This window comes from Physeter macrocephalus, chromosome 11, assembly GCF_002837175.3.
Source record: "Physeter macrocephalus isolate SW-GA chromosome 11, ASM283717v5, whole genome shotgun sequence".
Classification (NCBI taxonomy): Eukaryota; Metazoa; Chordata; class Mammalia; order Artiodactyla; family Physeteridae; genus Physeter; species Physeter macrocephalus.
The window spans coordinates 86,623,453-86,644,156 of NC_041224.1; positions in this window are offsets into that span (position 1 = coordinate 86,623,453).

Sequence of the window (20,704 nt, forward strand, 5' to 3'; positions counted from 1 at the left end):
AGCATATAAATCTTTGTGGCATCAATGAAAACAGCCCTCCGGCTAGAAAAAAAAGTGGCAAAGATGATTAAAGGAATGAGAAAAAAGCTGAAGCCATGCAAACATGTTCCTTACAATTCTAGCATAGTAATATTTGACATTGTCTATAATGTCTAGGGTTCCTATTTGATCTTCAGAACATCCGTTGAGCATGGACATTATGGTTTCCATTCTTATAAAGGAGAAAATTGAGGTTCAGATCGATTAAATAACTGGCCCATGCACCCTGCTTAATAAGTGGTCTGGAACAGAACAGGAATCTCCTGTGGAAAAACAGTTAATTTAAAATTTTCTCTTCCAAATGAACATGTTTATTGTGACAAAATCATTCAGAGATGCATGAATAAAAGTAGTCTTCCCTTTCCTTCCCCACTTGCCACCAATGTTAACCATGTCGTGTGTATCCTTCCAGACCTTTATCTTTCACAAAAGCATGGTCTTGAGACCTTCATAAATGCCAGGATTCTGAGAGTAAAAACCTTCTGATCCATATGAGATGAGGGAACGGAAGCAAAAGACTCACCTCATGATGTCAGTCTAACACTCTGACACATTGGTTGTCTCCCAGATTTGATAGAGATGGACTTTCAAATTATGATCGTTGCAGAGAGAGGAGGTTCTACCACCTGGAGACCCCGTCGCCCTTGGGGGCATACAAATGGCTTTTCAGTTACCTCGGAGTCTCATTTTTCCGACATGTAAAATGGGAGTCATGGCCAGTTGTACTCTAGAGTCCCTTTAACTGGATAAACCCATGATACATAACTACTTTCTCTTCTTCCTTAAGAACAATTTGCATTTTTAATCTATGCCCATGCTGGGGAGACCATGAGTGACAGAGAGTCTGCAAGAGGATGCAAAATGCTTTCTCTTCCTCTTAGGTAGCCTTTACTTCATTTGGAGAGTTGAAGAGCACCGGTTATAACCACCGGATTCTTAACGAGCCATCCTTTCTTGTTTTGTTTTCTGCTGGGTGCCTGCTTTAATAGCGAGGATCCTCTTGAAGAGCTAGTGACATCCAGTTCTGGCCCAGAGTAACTGCAGTGAACAGCCAGGCTGGGGTGTTTTGTCTCCAAGGAAGGTCCAGGCTCTTTGAACTTGTTTCACCTTCAGCTTTCTGTACTTGAAAGACGCATGAATCAAGTACCATATCTGCAGTGCCTGTGACATCTGTAATTCAAGACAGGGGAAGAGGACCTGCCCAAGGAAACTTTTGTTCAATAATCCATACAAAGTGTAGCGATAGATACCAAATTTCTCCCTCCATCTCCACCTAGTGGGAATTTCCCAAGAATCAAGGAACCCACATATTTGGGTTCTAGCAGTCTCTGGCATGAGTCTTAGCTATGTGTCTTCGGCCAACTTATTCCAGTCTCTGAGTTTCACACAAAGGGAATTCACTGGATGAGTTTCTATATCGCTTCTAGTCCATTCATGCTAGGATTCCTAATGGAAACTCAGCCACAACTTAGATTTCACACAGACTTGGGAAACCTACAGCCCCTCCTCTCTACATGCCTTGGCTAAAGCTCAAGTCCTGGGCTGGGCCCCCAATCTCTTAACAATTAATCATAGGACTGCTCCTCACTGAGGGCGAGCCAGGCCTCTGACCACCTTCCTTTGCTCATATGAGGTCAGGCAACCTATTCTCCCCTCTAATTAGAATGGGCATGATTCACAAACCTAGTATAATCATAGAACGTGGTGAATAAATGTCCATTCATACTGCAAGGCTTTAGACTTTACAAGCAAAATCCAGATTTTGTTTGTACAGATTTTTCAGCCAGCCTAACTACCCCCTAGAAGCCACATAGCTTCTAAAATGAATCACATCCTTTCATTATCCCCTATTTTACATTGTTACTCACCTTGGCAAAATGGTCAAAGGATTAGTTCAAGCAGTTCCCAACCTGGGGTTTCTAGACCTGAAGGGATCCATGAAAGGGGTAGTGGAGGTCTTTGAGCTATTTTCAATATTTCCAAAAGCCTGACAGAAATTGTGTATTATCTGAGATAAGGCTGCATAGGCTGACTAAAATGTCAAATTGCTTAGCTTTTTGCCCATATCCTATCAATTCAACGTGTAGCTATAGCTATCAGGTGTTGACCTGAAATTGGAATTGGAAGGCATGTGTGCCTTTGTTAAATAAGAAAGGAGAAGCTATTAGTTATACATGCAGGCTGCTCATTAGACAAAATATTTCAAGGCATAGGGTCTACATGGGGAAAATAATAAAAAATGTCCCTGATAGTAAAGAAATTGGAATCCCAGGTCTAACTGCCCATGAACTTAACCCACAAATTGCCTGCACATTACGATTTCACCCTTGCTTATGGAGGTGCCTCAATGCAGTTGTCAACCACTATGATTCCTTTACCATGGGATACGTGGATCTGCTACAGATGAAAGCCAGGCATCCACCCGGATAAGTATTTTCCAAATTAAGGAACTTAAAGAGCTCTAAGGGAGCTGTAGAAATCAGAGTTGCAGCAGGAAGAAATGGTGGGTCCCTGGGATTTGCTGATTGTCAGGGCTGCTGTGTGTGTTTCTGGGTATATGTGAATGTGTGTGTGTTGGGGCATGAGTAGGTTGGGGAGAATCTAGATGTGTGTTTGTGTGATTGATGGATGAGTGTAGGTTGCAGAGTGGGAGTGAGAATGTGTGTGTGAGTCTACAGTGTATGAGTGGCTGATAAAGAAGTGTCTACGGAGTTACATGCTGTGTGTGTATGTGTGTGTGTTGCGGGGGTGGGGGGCTGGATATGGACTGCGTGTGGAGGTGAGTGGGCAGGTAGGGGTGTGTATGCATGTGCAGACTTGCGTATGGATGTACAGGAAGTGAAGTGGAGCCCTGGAGCCTCCTGATATAAACATTCGAGAGAAACTCTCCCCCAGGCATCGGCTGAGTGCAAATACAATAGACAGAGTTTATGATTTCATCGATTCTAAATAAACGGAGGGTTAAATCAAGTTCACCTGAAACAAAACAGCCTGTAATAAAGACCCTGGTGCATCCCAATCTGGCAGGGGCTGCCAATCGCGTCTTCCCGACCCAGCTGCAGATGTGGGTTGTTTTCTTCTCGCTGGCTCCGCAGCCCTGGATGAGGGAGCAAGGGTGCCTGGACGGGGACTGGTGAGAGGAAGAAATGACGTCTCACGTCCCTCGAGACTTGGGGACCCCATACAACTCTCCTCCCCGACTCCAGCCTGCCCTCCCGAGCCATGCAGCAGACTAATGTGGGCTGCCTGCTTCCACGCCCTGCTTCCTCTAATCCATCCTCCACATCGCCACACAAGTGTCGTTTCAAAAGCTCAGATCTAATTGCGTTACTCTCCAGCTCAAAATCTTTTGTCTGCAAGAGAAACTCTAAAATCTTTTACCTGGTATGTCAACTCTTGATCTGGTCTTTACATTCTGATACTCTGTTGTCGTTGCTGTTAACTGCATTTACAAACATCCCTTTTTGCTCCGTCCAAACAAGTTTCTGCCTAGTGCTGTTGGGGACTGGCTAAGGGAAGACAAAGGAGGAAATTACATAGTGGAGAGATAAACTTGTCCACCCACATCTCATTCTGATACTTTAAAAATTGTGTTTGTTGTTAAATTTTCAACCAATCTGAAATTTATCTTCATGGTGGATTGTTGTTTCAAAATGGATAGCCAACTCCCTCCATCTTTCTCTCACTGATTTAAAAATGCTGAATCTATCATACAAAAAATATCCATATAGTCTTTCAGAGAATTTACTATTTTTTTGCTGCTGATATATTCATCTGTTCTACTGGTCGGTAAATTACAGCCCATGGCTTAAATCTGGCCCACATCCTGATTTTTTACAGCCTATGAGCTAAGAATGGTTTTACATTTTTTAATTGTTTAAAAACATAATTGAAAGAAGACTATGTCTTGCCACGTGAAAACTGTATGAAATTAAAATTTTAGTATCCACAAAGTAAGATTTATTGGAACGCAGCCACCTCCATTTCTTATGTTTTGTGTACAGCAGCTTTCACACAGCTGAGCTGAGTAGTTGCAACCATAAGACCCACAAAGCTGAAAATATTTACTGTGTTTACAGAAAATGTTTACTTACCCCAATCTATTCCCAAACCAATATAGCATATTTTAAATTACTCTAGTTTTATATATTTTGATACCTACTAAGCAGGAGCAGATTCAATTATTGTAGGGCCTAAAGCTTACATAATTTGGAAGATCCTCTTTAAAACAAAAGAATACCACATTACAGTTAGAAAATTAGGCATAAATGGAAATAAATATTGGGTGAGAAAAAGATCACAACAAATTACAAATTTTTAAAAGTTTTCAAATACTACAAACATCACAAAATCCAGGAAAATAATAGTAATTGACACATCTCTGTGATAATTTTTTCCTCCATTTTTTGGGCTATCTACTCTTTATCACCCTCCTCACATGACAACCATTTTGTAATATTTTCTAGAGGGAGAATTAAAAAGTTATTCAAACTTTCCTTTGAGTCAATTGAAGTTTAGTTTTTTTATTATTGATAGCTTTAAAAAAAACTCAGTATAATGCATAGTTATTGGCAATGACAGTTAAAGTTTTAAGATTTTTGTCAAATTTGGAAAAACCTCTAGCTAATTTCTTTTTTTTAAATATGTTTTTAATATTGTGAAATTATAAGAAACAACTTATTTATTAAACCATCAAATCTTGTAAAATGTGACCAACAAAAAGCAATATTTAGGAACTAAAGTTTAATATATCTTCCTATAAGAAGTGATTATTTTCAACAAAACTTCCATTAAATCCTATCTATCACTTTGACCAATTATCTATTCCCAATAGTCTTATTTATTTTCCCCCAATTGTCTTTATTTATTTATTTTTTAAACATCTTTATTGGAGTATAATTGCTTTACAATGGTGTGTTAGCTTTGTGATACAGCAGTAGCTAATTTTTTTTACACCTGAGCTCTAAGGTTTCAGGGCATTTCAAGTTTTCTGTGATGTGATTAATCTGAAGGACTCTCTGAACTGACAATACTCATTAGCCAGTTTCATGTCAATATTCTTGTCATAGTGGCAAAATATAAATTTATTTTTGTTGATATCAACATATTGTGTCAAACCAGCAATAAATGTAAATATGTTTCCAGTGTGTCCCTATGATTCATCATCTTCACGACTTAGATCATCAATCTATGAGCTTATTCGTAACTTCTGTTTAAAACATATCTTTCTCTTGATAATTATGCCTTTTGATATAATTTGGCAATTTTTTGTTATACTTTTCTCCTTGGTATCTGCACAATTTCTGTTAATTTTATAACCCATTTTTATTGTTTGGGTTTCCTGCTTCATTATTTTCTCTGACTTCTTTATCTATACTTTAATAAATAAATTTAAAGATGACAAAAGAAGTTACCTTTTATATCCATCCAAATCAGAAGTCTATAATTTCTCACTATTTTATTGAAATGTTCCAAAACTTCTTCCCAAGTTGCAGTTAAAAGAGTGTATTCAAGCTTTGTCAACTTTACGAATTAATTTTGCATCTCATTTGCTTTCCAATCTCTCTCTTCGAAATGAATTTTAGAGTCCTGAAAATATCATTGTAATCACATTGCAAAAACATGGTAGTGTGTTCTGGGGTTCTGGCTCAGGGTAAGTTGAGTTTGGGGTAGACACATGGGGTTCACAGTCACTTCTGTGTATGGTTTGACTATTGCAAAGCCAATCTGGTATAGCAAAAGCCTTCAACAATGGCCACTGTGCCCATGACCTCACCTTGAACTGGTCCTGTTACTGCTCCAATACCACTGGACACAAGTTGAAATGTGACAGAGAGGAGGTAGAGCAAAAAGAGATATGAAGTTAAGAAATTTTAATTTGGCAATTTTCACAAAAACATGACCACATCAGAATGCAGTGAGGGTCCTCCCAGGAGAGGGGTCCTGAGGTTGAAGCATTATTCTCGTCATGATAAGTTCATCTCTGCTAGTAGATTCCCCTCATTGTCCATTTTTAAAGCTGCCTTGGCTGTACATTTTCCCCTTTTCTATGAATTTGGGAGTCAGCTTGTCAAGTTCTATGAAAAACGCTATTAGGTTTTTATTGGGATTGCATTGAATTTATACGTAAATTTGGATACTGTTCTCATTCCTCCAATACTAAATATTCACACTAAGAATGAGTTATATCTGTCCATTCCTCAGGCCTCTTTTATGTCCTTCAGTAAAGTTTTGCATTTCTCACAATGTATGTTTGGTACTTGCTTGTTTTTGAAACGATTTTTGTTTGTTGAGCTTGACTCACGATACTAAATGCTCATATTTGTTCTAATATTTGTCAGTAGTCTAGATAGAAGATTATATTGTCTGTAATAAAAAGGAGGTTTTTGTCTCTGCTCTTCTGGTATTTATGACTTTTAAAATTTTTCTTGTCTTCCTTCATTGAATAGGGCTCCAAGTACAATGCTGATGTTTCCAGCAGTCACCTTTATCCCAGAAAGGCAATTGCTCTCTGCTCCTGGTTTTCTAAGAGGGTTCTTTTGATTATTGGGTTTTTTTTGTTTTGCAATTTTCAATTCATCAGTAGCTTTGTCCCCTTTTTAATTCAGTTATTTATTTATGTCTTATCCCATCTTTCATTAAGTAAATTTGCTGAAGATTTGTCTCTTTTACAGTCTTTTTAAGAAAGAACTTTTGGTTTTATTGACCACATTTATTTTTTCTGTGGTTTGTCTTTTTGTTTTTTTTTTTGCGGTACGCGGGCCCCTCACCGCTGTGGCCTCTCCCGCTGCGGAGCACAGGCTCCGGAAGCGCAGGCCCAGCAGCCATGGCTCACGGGCCCAGCCGCTCCGCGGCATGTGGGATCTTTCCGGACTGGGGCATGAACCCGTATCCCCTGCGTCGGCAGGCGGACTCTCAACCACCGCGCCACCAGGGAAGCCCGGCTTGTCTTTTCAATTAAGTTATTACTCCATGAGGAAGGGGGGTTCCTTGGTACTCTGATGTTCTTTTCTTAGCGTCTTGAGTGAGAAAGTTTATTAACATTTGCTGTTTATCATTGACAAACAAATGCACTTAAAGCTACAGATTCTCCTCTGGCTTTTATTTACCTGCATCTCACAGGTTTTCTACAGAATACTCTTGTTATGGTTCATTTCTAGGCTTGGCAAAGCAAAAATCCTTTTTAAACAAGATACAAATTGGGCAAGACATAAAAGAAAAGGTTGGTAGGGCTTCTCTGGTGGCGCAGTGGTTGAGAGTCTGCCTGCCGATGAAGGGGATATGGGTTTGTGCCCCGGTCCGGGAAGATCCCACATGCCGCAGAGCAGCTGGGCCCATGAGCCATGGCCGCTGAGCCTGCACGTCCGGAGCCTGTGCTCCGCAACGAGAGAGGCCACAACAATGAGAGGCCTGCCTACCGCAAAAAAAAAAAAAAAAAAAAAAGAAAAGTTTGGTACATTTGACTACATCCAGGTTAAAGTAGTATAAAGTTAAAAGACAAAAAGAGACTTGAAAAATATTTATTTTTCATGGAAGAACAATTTGATATCCATAATATAGTACTGGTTTTTATAAATCAATAAAAAATAACTCAATATAATACTGGACATAGGATGTTAACAGGATTACACAGAAGAGGAAATAAAATAAGTGGCAAGTAAATACAAGAGAAAGATGTTGAATGTCCCAAATAATCAGTTAAATGAATATAAAAACAATGGCATGAGACCCTTTCTCATCCAAAAGATTGGCAAAGAGGGAGTCCCAGAAAAGAGAGTGTGAGAGAGGTACAACCTCAAAGTAAATGTGTACAGGAAATTCAACAGGGACTTCCCTGGTGGCGCAGTGGTTAAGAATCTGCCTGTCAATGCAGGGGACATGGGTTTGATCCCTGGTCTGGGAAGATCCCACATGCTGCGGAGCAACTAAGCCCATGTACCACAACTACTGAGCCTGCACTCTAAAGCCCAGGGGCCACAACTACTGAGCCCGCATGCTACAACTACTGAAGCCCAAGCACCTTGAGCCCATGCTCCACAACAAGAAAAGCCACCGCAAGGAGAAGCCTGCGCACCGCAATGAAGAGTAGTCCCCACTCGCTGCACCTAGAGAAAGCCCGCATGCAGAAACAAAGACCCAATGCAGCCAAAAAAAAAAAAAAACAGAAAGAAAGAAAATTCAACAGCCATTCACAGTAAAAACTCTCAGCAATCTAGGACATGATGTGAACTTCTCCAGTCTGATAAAGGGCATCTACAAAACAACCAACAGCTGACATCATATTTAATGATGAAATAGTGAATTCTTCTACTGTAAAACCAGGAACAAGCAAAAGGGGACCATTCACCTTACTTTTATTCAACATGATGTCTTTGCCATTGTACTAAAGCAAGAAAAATAAATAAAAGCATAAAAGAAAAAGTAATAAGTAAAAGTGCCTCTACTGTAGATGACATTACTGGGTATACACAAAATCTCAAGGTGACGTACAAAATCTCTTACATATAAAACCAATTAGTAAAACTAATAAATAAATGTATACAGATAACAAAATAAAATGTAACATGCAAAGTCTGTTGTATTTTTGTATTCTAGCTGCAAACATCAATATAACAAAATTCCAATTGCAAAATAATTAAGACAAGCAAAATACTTAGCAATAAAATTTTTTAAAAGATGTGCAAGACTTGTACATTAAAAACTAGAAAAAAAATCTAAGAAAAATGAAAGAGGACACATAAATGAAGAGGTATACCATGTTCATATATTAGAAGACTCAACATTATTAAGACGTCAGTTCCCCCTAAATTGATCTATAAATATTAATTCCCAGTCAAAATTCCAGCAGGCTTCTTTTTTCTCAGAAATTGGCATGCTGACTCCAATTTAAATAGAATTGCAAAACACCTAGACTATCCAAAGCAATTTTGAAAAAAAAAATGCATACTACCTGATATCAAGACGTACTGTAAAGCTTCAGTAATAAAGATAGTGTTGTATTGGTGAAAGGATGCACATTACATCAATGATTAGAACAGAACATCAAGAAACAGACCCACACATAAATGGTCAAATGACTTGACAAATGTACAAAGGCAATTTGATGGAAAAAGGGTAGCCTTTTCAACAAATGGTACTGGAATATTTGGAGGTGTATACGCAAAAACAAACAAAAAAACAAACAAACAAAAAACATTGACTTCCACTCATGCCTCACCAATGGAGAGCCCAGAATAGAGAGCCCAGAAATAGACCCACATTTTACAAGTATTTAGTTTTTAACAAAGGTTACAAAGCGATTCAATAGAGATAGATAGGTCTTTTTAACAAATGATTCCAGAATAACTAGATATCCATTTGGAAAAAAACGGACTTCAACCACTGCCTCACACCAAATGTAAAAATCAGTTCAAAACTGATCACACACACAAGTGTAAAAGATAAAATGTAAAGGTTTTAGAGGAAGACACAGAAGAAGAGATTTTGGAGTAGGCAAAAGTTTCTTAGTTTACAGAAAAAGATTGGCACAAAAGAAAAAATAATAAATTATATTTTATCAAAGCTAAAAACTTCTGCTTATCATAAGATATCATTAAGGAAATGCTTAAGCAAGCTACAGATTGAGAGAAAACATTTCTAAATCGTGTATCTGACAAAGGACTGCTGGTATCCTGAATATAAAGAACCCCTACAACCAATAACAAAAAGGCAAACAACTCATTTACTAATTGACAAAAGATTTGAATAGATACTTTACAAAATAAGACCTCTGTATGACCAAAAAGCAGATGAAAAAGCATTTAGCATCCTTCGGCATCAGAAAAATGCAAATTAAAACCACAATTAGATTATCTCTACATACTTGTCCAAATGGTTACATTTAAAATGACTGGTAACACCATATTTTGGCAAGATTGTGGAACAACTAGAATTCTCATACAATGTTAGCAGGAATATAAAACGGTACAACCACTTTGGAAAGAGGTCTATTGGTTTCCTCTAAACATATACGTACTCTACCACCCAGTAATTCCATTATTTACACAAGAGATATGGAAATATTTGTACACAATAAGACTTGTACAATAACATTCATAGTAGCTTTATTCATAATAATTCCAAACTGGAAGCAGTCCAAGTGTTCATCAATAAGAAAGTGAATAATACATAGGCTATAGTCATGCAATGGAGTTATACTCATCAAAAAAAAGGAATGGATTATGTACGCCCCCAACAGCATGGGTGAATCTCAAAGATGTTATTCTGAATGACAGAGTCGTATACAAAAGAGTGCGTACTGTGAGATTCCACGTATATGAAGTCCAAGAAGAGACAAAATCAATCCACGGTAGAAAATGACTAGAAAGAGTTGTTGCCTCTGGAGGGTGGGAGCAAAGACTGACTTGACAAGAGAACTTTCTGAGATGATGTTTATGTTCAGAATATTTATAGGAATTTGAGCTACACAAGGGTAACCATTTGTCAAAACTCATGTACACTCAACAGTTGCACATTTCTTTGTAAGTTAGTTTTATTTCAAAGAAAAAAAATCCTATAAACAAATATTGAGCTATAGCTGATGACATGAATGCTGAAATACTTAGGGGTGTGTACACTGATACTGCAATTTACTTTGAAATGCATCAAAACTTAGATAAATTAATGGAAGAATGGATATGTTGAGAGATATCTGATAAAATAAGTATAAGTTGATATCTGATAAAGTAAATGTGGTAAAAATGTTAATGGTAGAAGCTGGATGGTAGATATATGGGTATCCACTGCAAAATTCTTTAAGCTTTGCTGTATGTTTGAAATCTTTCATAATCAAATGCTACAAACAGAAAAAGAAGGAGGAGGAGGAGGAGATTGGGGGAGGGGAGGGGAAAGGAGAAGGGGAGGAGGAAGAGAAGAAGAAGGAGACTCCCAACTCCAAAAACTTCTTAAGCTTGAACCCTGTAGGAGCCCTGGCTGTACCAGCCCCACCAGGGCTCTCCCTACAAAAGAAGTAGGGCTCAGCTGCCTTCCCAAGTCTGCTATAAAGTCAGAAAAAAAGGTCTCTTCCTTTCCAGAGCCGTTTTCCTTTGTAAAATGAGTTAGAATACAATGGTTTCTCAAATGTTTAAGCATTCATTTATGCCTTCAAATTCATAAGAGGGATAGTAGTGGAAAAGCTGAGAAACAAACATATTTGGAATTTGACAAATGCCTTTTTGTCAACAATAAGGGAGAAGCTAGAGCCTGCAGTATTGTGTGCTTTGACAGAACCAGCCAATTATAATTTTCAGAAGTAATAACCTGCAGTCATTAAAAAAATATCAGATGTAAATGTAAAGCTGGAGTTTACCTGCAATCCTTCTATTAATGCTTCCAGACTGAACAATCCACTTCTGGGAGATAAAAGTCTTTGTAGAAGGATTCTCTGCAGTAGGGGATCTGAAGATGCTGACACCAGGGCTGCAGGTAGAAATGTAAGGAAGAAGGAAAATGCTGCACTGAGACAGAAGTTGAGAGCTAACATGATTTAGGTCACCACAAAGTTGACTTCAAAGGCTAACTCAATCTTGCGTTGGTGTCGCTTTGGAGTCCACCATGTCCCAGATTTTCCTGTTCAGCTCCATGTTGGGCAATTTGTTTATTTGGTTAAAGGCAGCCCAGTCAATGTACAGCTACATATTCCTCTAGATGTGTTTGCTGAAAGTCTTTCATATTAAGACATAAACATATCATGAAAAGAGTTTTTGAGCAAGCTTCATGCCATTTTCTTGTTTCGAACACAATCCCTGGATATTGCAATAACAGTATTAGGAAATTCTACTTACTGTGAGTGCCTACTATATGTAGGCACATGCTGAGTCACATCCTATGCCTACAGTAACTCCCAGCATCAAAACACACCCTAAATGTCAGCTTCACACATAGGGAACCAAAGCTCAGAGTGGGTTAGTGCCTCCTGGTCCCCAGCTGGTAAGCAGTGGGGTCAATATCAGAGTTACTTCTGCTGGTCTGCAAAATCCATGTTCCTTCCATTTCATCCTCTTCGTGTATTCTATGACTATTTTGCAGCCACACCATATCTCTGTCCATCAACTGCAGACTAGAGACTCAGGCAGTCTCACTGTTGAAAGAAGAACCAAGTAATTCACAGTTGTAGTATTGAGGGCCACCTCAGGCCAAAAATAGGCCAGGTTTGTGCCCCGGAAGCCAACCCAAGAGACATGGCCTCCTCCGGTTACAGGGCAGAACTGAGACCTCCAAACCCCAGAAAATACAAGATGCGTCTTGTACCTTGAAGGCCTGGAGTAAGAGCTGAAACAGGAGCTATCTATCTCTAATGGGCATATTCCGGGAGGCTCTTACGAGTGAAGTGAATCACTCCACAAAGCATTCCCCTCTCATACTGATCACAGTTCCATGGTTTGAATATATAGTGAGATGCAGGTCAAGGTCATGGTTGTTTGCAGGGCTGGATATTATCCCCAAGTCAGTCAGCCATTCATGCAAAGAATTTCCCAGGCACGTAGTCTAACCTAAACTGACTTAATCAACTAAATTTTCTCTGAGTTTCCTCCCATCTATGAGAGGGAGGAGTTTTCAAATTCACTTCGAAATAATAGTCTTTAGAAATCAATTCCTCTCAATTATTTTAGCAAATTCCTAGAAACATACACTATTTAAACAAGCTGCATCTAGTACTTTATTGGAGACAAAGATGGTGGCATGCACCATATCCAGTGGAATAAATCCAGTTACGAATTCAGCTCTGCAAGACGAATATCATCCACATCTTACTATCAGGTAATTAAAATTCAGAGAATTTAACTTACCTAACTAAGGTGTGGCAGAATCCAGGTTCAAGCCCAGGGTTTACTCCAAGCCCAATGCTCTAACATACCATAAAGCTTTGCCTTTAAAAGGGCAAACTCTGGAAATTTCAAACTCTTATTTAAAGGGCTTGCTTTTCATGACTTATATATAAGGCAAGTGATTACAGAAGGCCCATCCAGTAAGGTAGTGGTTCTTAACTGTGGGGAGATTCTGCATCCTAGGGGACATTTGCCAATGTCTGGAAACATTTTTGGTTATCACTACTGGGAAGGTGCTCCTGGCATCTAGTGGGAAAGAGCAGGGATGCTGCTAAACAGCCTGCACCACACAGGCCAGGCCCCCACGATAAAGAATTATATGAGCTAAAACGACAAGAGTGCTCAGGGAGAGGAACCCTACGCTGTGGTATAGGGAGATGGGAAATGAAGAAGGGAAGGGTTGAGGAGGAACCCATCTGAATTAATACGTACAAAACTTGACTATAGATGCTCTCTCTCCTTTCCATGCTATTTTTTTTTAACCCAGACTTGAAGACAATCATATATCACTGGTGTTACAAAGCATAAACAATGCAAACCAGCCATTTGACTTTTAGGTCCTGCAACCCAGCTTCTGCCTGGGGAAGGGCAGAGATGCAAAGTTTCCAAGTTGAAAACTCACATGCTCTTCCCAATCTGCAAGCTGTGAAGCCCGAGGGTGAACAGTGGGGGGAGAAGGCCATGGCAAAGACTTACTGCCAGAGAGCTGAAAATCCAAATGTATATATACATATGCTACAGTTTTCCAAATGGTTGGTTGATGTTGTGATCTGTAAAACAGAAGTTCACTTAAAAACACTACTGAGAGGGCTTCCCTGGTGGCGCAGTGGTTGAGAGTCTGCCTGCCGATGCAGGGGATACGGGTTCGTGCCCCGGTCTGGGAGGATCCCACATGCCGCGGAGCGGCTGGGCCCGTGAGCCATGGCCGCTGAGCCTGCGCGTCCGGAGCCTGTGCTCCACAACGGGAGGGGCCGCAGCAGAGAGAGGCCCGCATACCACAAAAAAAAAAACAAAACACTACTGAGTGCATTGGCATTGTTTATCTTTTTAGTCAGTGAATTAAATAAATTATTATGATAGCAGATCAGGGGTGATTGCTACTGACCTACAAGCATTCTGTAGAAGTATACCACCAGGGTAGTGCCTGTAATGTCACTGAACCCAATATGGAAACCATCACCAGTCCTTGAGAGATTGATAGCTGTGTCTGTCCTAGGAGAGAGAGAGCAGAGTTGATTTTAGTTAGTGGAGCATTTTTTTCTGATTAACTCTGATATCAAATTAGACTCTGGGATGATAACCAAGTCTGAGAATTCTAAATGGCTGGCTTTGCAGATTCTCAAGAGAACTCTGAGCCCAATCTGCAAGGTAGAGAGCTAGGGCTGCACCCCACCTTGGCTGACAACCTCAACCCTGACCCTAGTTCACACATGCAGCATCTTCCCCCATTGAGAAATGGCCTTCCTAGCCATTCCCTGGCAGGAGCCTTCATTTCCTGGGAATAAATGTCCTGCCCCGAAACTACATGAAGGTGAGAATTTCATTTAGAGATAGAAGGAAAGAAAGGAACTAGATTTGGAAAGAATAGCCTCACATAAATATCAGAGTAAAATCAATCAGGTGGTTTCATAACACCTGAAACTTAAATAATCCCACTTAGGAAATATTCCTAAAAATCTTGACAAATCATCTGCCGTACATGAGAGCAGTTTGGATACTCACAGCCAACCAGTGTGCTCTGACATCCGGAACACGGCTCAGGCCCCATGTGTGGCCCCAGGTATGCCTCCCCCAGCGCCTTGGGGTCCGTGTGGAATAGTGGACAGCTCAAGTCCACAGTCCACTTGACCTGGATCAAATCCCAGCTCTGACTCAGACAAGTCAAGTGATCACAGACCTACTTAACTACACTAAGTCTGAGTTTTTCTCCAGTATAAAATGGGGCCAATAGATCTACCCACAGGATTTTTGTGAAGGTAAAGAGACAATGTGTGTTTAACCGAGTGTCCTCAAGTCTTGTAGCAGGCAGGAGTCACCCTTCCCATTAACATAGAAAAAAGAGACAAAGTTCACCCGCCCCTCAGGGAGAGGGAAGTTGGGGCTACCTCCAGAACTTTAAGGATCCTGGGAACTGGGGGGTGGACACTTAGATTTTGCTGTCACTTCCTGCACCATATTCTTGTTTCTGCTCCTGCTGGGTCCTCCCGCTGGGTGAATTCCCAGTCATCCTGCTGGGCTGCCCACACCAGTGGCTGCTGTCCTGTCACTACCCAGCTCCACCTCAGCCTGAAACCGCCCCCTTATCCTTCATTCCCGCAGCTCGGCTAATTCAAGGCTGGGTGTGCAGCAGAGTCGACTAAGAGTTTGGAGCAGATCTCCTCATCCTCAGCACTAGTGACATTTGGGACTGAAGAGCTCTTTGTTGTGAGGCAGACCTGTGCCATGGAGGATGTTTAGTTGCATCTTTGGGTCGTGACTCACTAGAAGCCAGCAGCGCTCCCTCGCCCAGTCACGGCAACTCCAAATGTCTCCAGACGACATTGCCAAATGCACGGAGGACAAAATCGCCTCCCCCTGAAAACCATTTCTTTGGAGGCAACAGTGAAGGGATGAGACTGTGGCATAAGGGAAAACGAACACAGGTTGATACTTAATAGTAGTATCTTCTACTATTAAGTAGTAGGGCTCTTCCCCCTGAGTCCCTGGATGCTTCTTCTGACCTCTTCTCCATCCCTCCTTCCGTGCAAGCCACACCCTCCATCTGTCTCTGCTCCAGCCTGTTGCTTTCTTCAGTAGAGTAATTTCACCCTTTCTTATTCACTGCCCACTAATACCCAGACAAGCCCATATTTCATGATCAGCAACCCCATCAAATTGTTTTCCTAAAAAAGAAAGCCCTTCTCCTCTTCAACAGAATTCTTGTGCAGCTGTGGGCAGCAGACCCAGGCTGCCTTTAACATAGCCCTCCCATCCCCATCGACCAATGGAAACCACCCAGCGCAGTGTGTGGCAAAGAGCAGCCCCTTGTAGATGATGGCTGTCCACACCGTGACTGTTGGCATTGGATCTGACAGCGCTCATACATGTACATCAGTCTCTTCATTTATCCTACGGGGTGCCCTTCGAAGAGGGTCTGAGTCAGTTCTTCTTGACTCTGGAATTGGCGTGTGGCAGGCGGTTCATTGAAAGCAGGCTTTCTCCTTCCATCCCTGCATCACTGAGAATCCCAGGGAAGCAGAGTTTCCAGTAATGACAATGTCTTCTGTTTAAGACAGAAAGTAATATATTCTATAATATTCCTATCGAGGGTGTGTGTGTGTGTGTGTGAGAGAGAGAGAGAGAGAGAGAGAGAGAGAGGAGGGGGCAGGCAGGGAGCCGTGGGTCGGAGGGCAGGGAGGTTTTAAAGGGGAGCACAGGCTGCCAATTGAACAAGGAAAGGATTTAACACCCACTGCACCTCCAGAGGCTCGTTTCCCTCTTTTGCTGAAGCTCAGCTCAAGGGCACACTGCGGATGCTATGGCCGTGCGTCAAGGCCTCACCGTCCTTGCCTTATGGTTTCAGTTTCATGGGTTTAAGTGTCTCCCTTTGCCAATAACGTTTCCCGTGCTGCTTATGTCCTTTCCCTCTGACTTGTATCGATCGCTTCCTCCCGGTCCTGAAGTTGTAAAAGCTGCAGTAGCTCGTGTCCCCCAACCTGGCCCACGGCCTCAACAGCAGTCCTACCTTGGTAGATCAGGCTTCAGTCCCAGGCCAGGTCCTCCACGTGGAGGCCTCTGACACCACACCTGCCTGGCCAGAGATCCTAAAATGGCAGAGCCGGAAGTGCGGAACCGAAGCATCTAATTCTCCCTGCTCATCTAACAGGTGAGGAAATAAAGCTCAAGAGAGACATAAGAACTTGCCCAGTGCCGCCCATTTCCACCCAGATAGTTAGTACAGAGCTAGGACTTGAGCTCCTGACTTTTTATGCCTGATTCACATTAGAACTGTTTCCTCTATTCTTCATTCCATTTTGGAAGCAAAGATCCCTGTTTACTCTGGAATAATCTGGGGGCTGCCACAATACACGCAGCGCTCTTAATTTGGTTGCGTATTCCAAGGGACTCGAGTGACATTTGGGGGCTTTAGGGGCTCGATCACCCTGGGGCTAACCCCAACATGTCAGCAATTCCAGCCAAAGCTCTTTCTGCCAACACAACCACGTGTCTTCAGCTGCCAGATTCTTACAGAGAGTTTATTGCTGTTTCAATCGCTGGGACAGTCCATCTTGCTTTACAAGGAGAGGCGTGTTTCTGAAAAAATTGTACATCTGGTGAACACTTGATTCATAAGTGCTCTGGGTCCAAATCTCCTTTTTAACAATTCCCACTGAGGGGTAGCCAGGGTGGCAGCTTTTGCTGGAGGAGGCATCTGCAGTTAATACAATAGGATTTTTTAATGAAATCCCATTTTCATCGACTTATAATTCCCAGGAAGCATTAATGAATGGCTCTTCATTTCTGATTGATCTTTAATGGATGGTAGGTTTTAACACTTTGGCCTTTTGGTTTCCTCTTCTCTTTCCCTAAAATAAGCAGTTTGTGATCTATCAGGGCACATTTAAATACCCAGGGAGGGAAGCTGCAGGGGGGGGGGCTGTTATTAGATGGTTGCTATTTAAACATAATTTTGTGATGGTGCCAAATCCCTCGTTAAGCCTAAGACCTGTTATGTAATAAAAAGAATTGCCTTTTAATTGGACTGTTGGTAACTGTGGATTTTTTTTTTCTGCCTTCCTTGGGAGGCAGTGGGGTACACCGGAACAATACACTGAGTCAATCCCGGTAATCAAGGTATAGGTATGAAACGTTGCTGTTTATTTGCTTTGCCATTTAGGGTAAATCATTTAACAGCTCTGTCCCTCGATGTCCCCACCTGTAAAATGGGATTGTCGTGATGATCAAATGGCTATAGAGGCTCCCTGCTTCTTTTCCTCTTGTCCTTTCTTTTATTTCTCAAGGCAAACTGGCCAGGCAAGAGATGCTAAACGTAATCAGCGTTGTTTAGGGATAGGGTGCTCCTAGACCACCTGCTGCCCTGTCCCCAGTTGAGACTTGTTGGCCTCACCATGTGACCCACTGCTGGCCTTCAGGGTCAGTCACTGCCTCCCCTGGCAAGGTCCTCTCTCCATGTGAGTGTGTTCTGTACCCCTGCTCTGGGATCATTGCCGAAACATCCGCAAAACCCCAAACACAAGGGGCAGTTTCAAGGTGCCCCAGCCTTTGCACCTACCATGCCCACCACCCAGAGCACCTTCCCACTTTGTCCATTCTGCAAACCCCTTTCAGGAAAGACTGACTTCAGAAAAGTCTCAGCACAAGCACCACCTCACCTATGAAACCTTTCCTGACCAATGCCCTTTCACAGCCAACTTGACCTTTCCCCAAGACTTATGGACAGGGGTTCGATCATGGGTTCCGTAAACCTCTACTGAGCTTTCTTGTGGGCACATCTGTCTCTTCAACTAGTTGGTTGAGCTCCTTATGCAGAATGACCTTGACTTATTCAACATGTTTCCCCGGTATCTAACATTGTGTCTGACACTAGGTGCTCAGTAAATGTTTGTGAATGACTGACTGAATGAATGAATGAATGAATTAGTGTTAAGCTAAAGCTGATGGCTAAGCAGGGTGTGCTGGATAGAATACTGTCCCCCAGAACTCATATCCACCTAAAACCTGAGAATGTGGTCTTATTTGGAAATAGGATCTTTAGAGATAGAATCAAGTTAAAATTAGGTCATACTGGATTGGGATGGGACATCACCTAATGACCAGTGGTCCTTATAAGAAGAAGGAAATCTGAACAAAGACACATGCACAGAGGGAAAGTGGCCATGTGAAGTCTCAGGCAGAAGCCAAGAAATGCCAAGGAAGAGACAAGGAAGGATTCTTCCCTAGACCTTTCAGAGGGAGCACTGCACTGCAGCCTACTTGATTTTGAATTTTCAGCCTCCAGAACTGTGAAGGAGTAAATTTCTGTTGTCATAAGGCACCAAGCTCATGATAATTTGTTAAAGCAGCCCTAGGCAACTAATACGTAGGGTCAAGATATGTCTCTGGGGGCTTCCCTGGTGGCGCAGTAGTTGAGAGTCCGCCTGCAGATGCAGGGGACGCGGGTTCGTGCCCCGGTCCGGGAAGATCCCACATGCAGCGGAGCGGCTGGGCCCGTGAGCCATGGCCGCTGGGCCTGCGCGTCCGAAGCCTGTGCTCCGCAACGGGAGAGGCCACGACAGTGAGAGGTCCGCGTACCGCAAAAAAAAAAAAAAAAAAAAAAAAAAAAAAGATATGTCTCTGGGCTATTGAAGAAATGGGTGGAAGGGTTTCTCCAGCCCAATGTCTTTTGATTGGGTAAAGGTACAGCTGGTATCCAAACCCAATACACCCAAGTTTTTCTAACATCTAAAGGGCTGTTCTTTCCATAGCACACCCTACCTGGACTTCCTACAGCCAGTGAGAAGGTGGGAGGCTTCCAGAATACCTCTCGTATTTGCAGTTCCTCCTTTTCCCTCACAGCTGGGGAGACAGCTAAGCTTCTGGGGTGCTTCTGCCTGGACCATATTCTGGTATCTTCATGGGTGATCTTGGGCATGTTACTTAATTTCCTTGGGACGTAAGTCCCTCACCCGCCCAATAGTTACCTCCTGGGGATGTTGTGAGAATTAAATGAGTTATTACAAAGAAATCTCTTATTATGGGACGTGATAAGGGCTCAATACATGTGATCATTAGTTCTGTAGCATCATCATCATTATGCTTTTTCTCAACTTCCAAGTCCAGGCCACCCCAACCTGTACCCTGGTGCACACACACACCATCCTGAGAACACCCGGCATTTTGACTTCCAACCTGCTTGATGCCCAACTCCAGGCAGAAGTTATAGTTTGAAAAACGTGACATTGCCTACATAAAATCGCTTCCGACCTACAAAATATGGGACTTTCATATGGTTTGATTTCATAGATGCCAACTCTTTTTGTCCTTAAAATGGAGAGACATAAACAAAGGTACCTTGCTAGCCTTCCAGAAGAGAAATTTTTAAATAATTAAAAAAAATTTTTTTTAATCCTGCTGGAAAGAGTGATAGAACTGTATGCCCTTTACAGACTCCCCTGGCCAGGAGGGAGTGGGCCCCCAGGGAATGGAGTCCCTCTGAGAGGAAATAGGTCCCAGAGCCCCTCTGTATGATGGGAGACAAGCCCAGGAGTGAGGACACTCCGTGTCCGGGTGGTCTAACATGAGAGTTGGCCCAGAACAATAGTTAGCACTTTGGCTTCTAAAGAACGAGGAGGAGGGCGACTTGAAAGTCGTGAGACAAAGAGGATTTATGCTCAGAACCCCCCCGAGCGGTCCTCTTCTGCTCTCTGAGAAGGGCCCCAGTTGACACAGGGCAGGTGGGCAGGGCCGCCTTCTCCGGCTCCTAACTCAGCGCCTTTGAAGTGGGCTCAGATCTGCTCTTTCTCCCAGAAAGCCCCTGCTGCCTCCCTCCCCGCACCCCCACCACCCCCCATGTTAGTACTTCCTGCACCCTGCCAGCAAGAAAAGCTATTTAAACAGCTCCTGCTGACACGGCAAGTCTTCCCCTTCCATTGAGGAGTCTCTCTGCTTCTGACAATGGCGTAGCTGGGTGTGGGGTCCTGCCCAGCTGGATCCCAAGATGCCTGGCCTCTGACCTTGCTCTGTCCAAGCCCTGCCAGCCCATGGTCTCCCATGTCTGCCTGCACTGAGGGAGGCGGGGAAGGGGCGGGGGGCTGCATGGG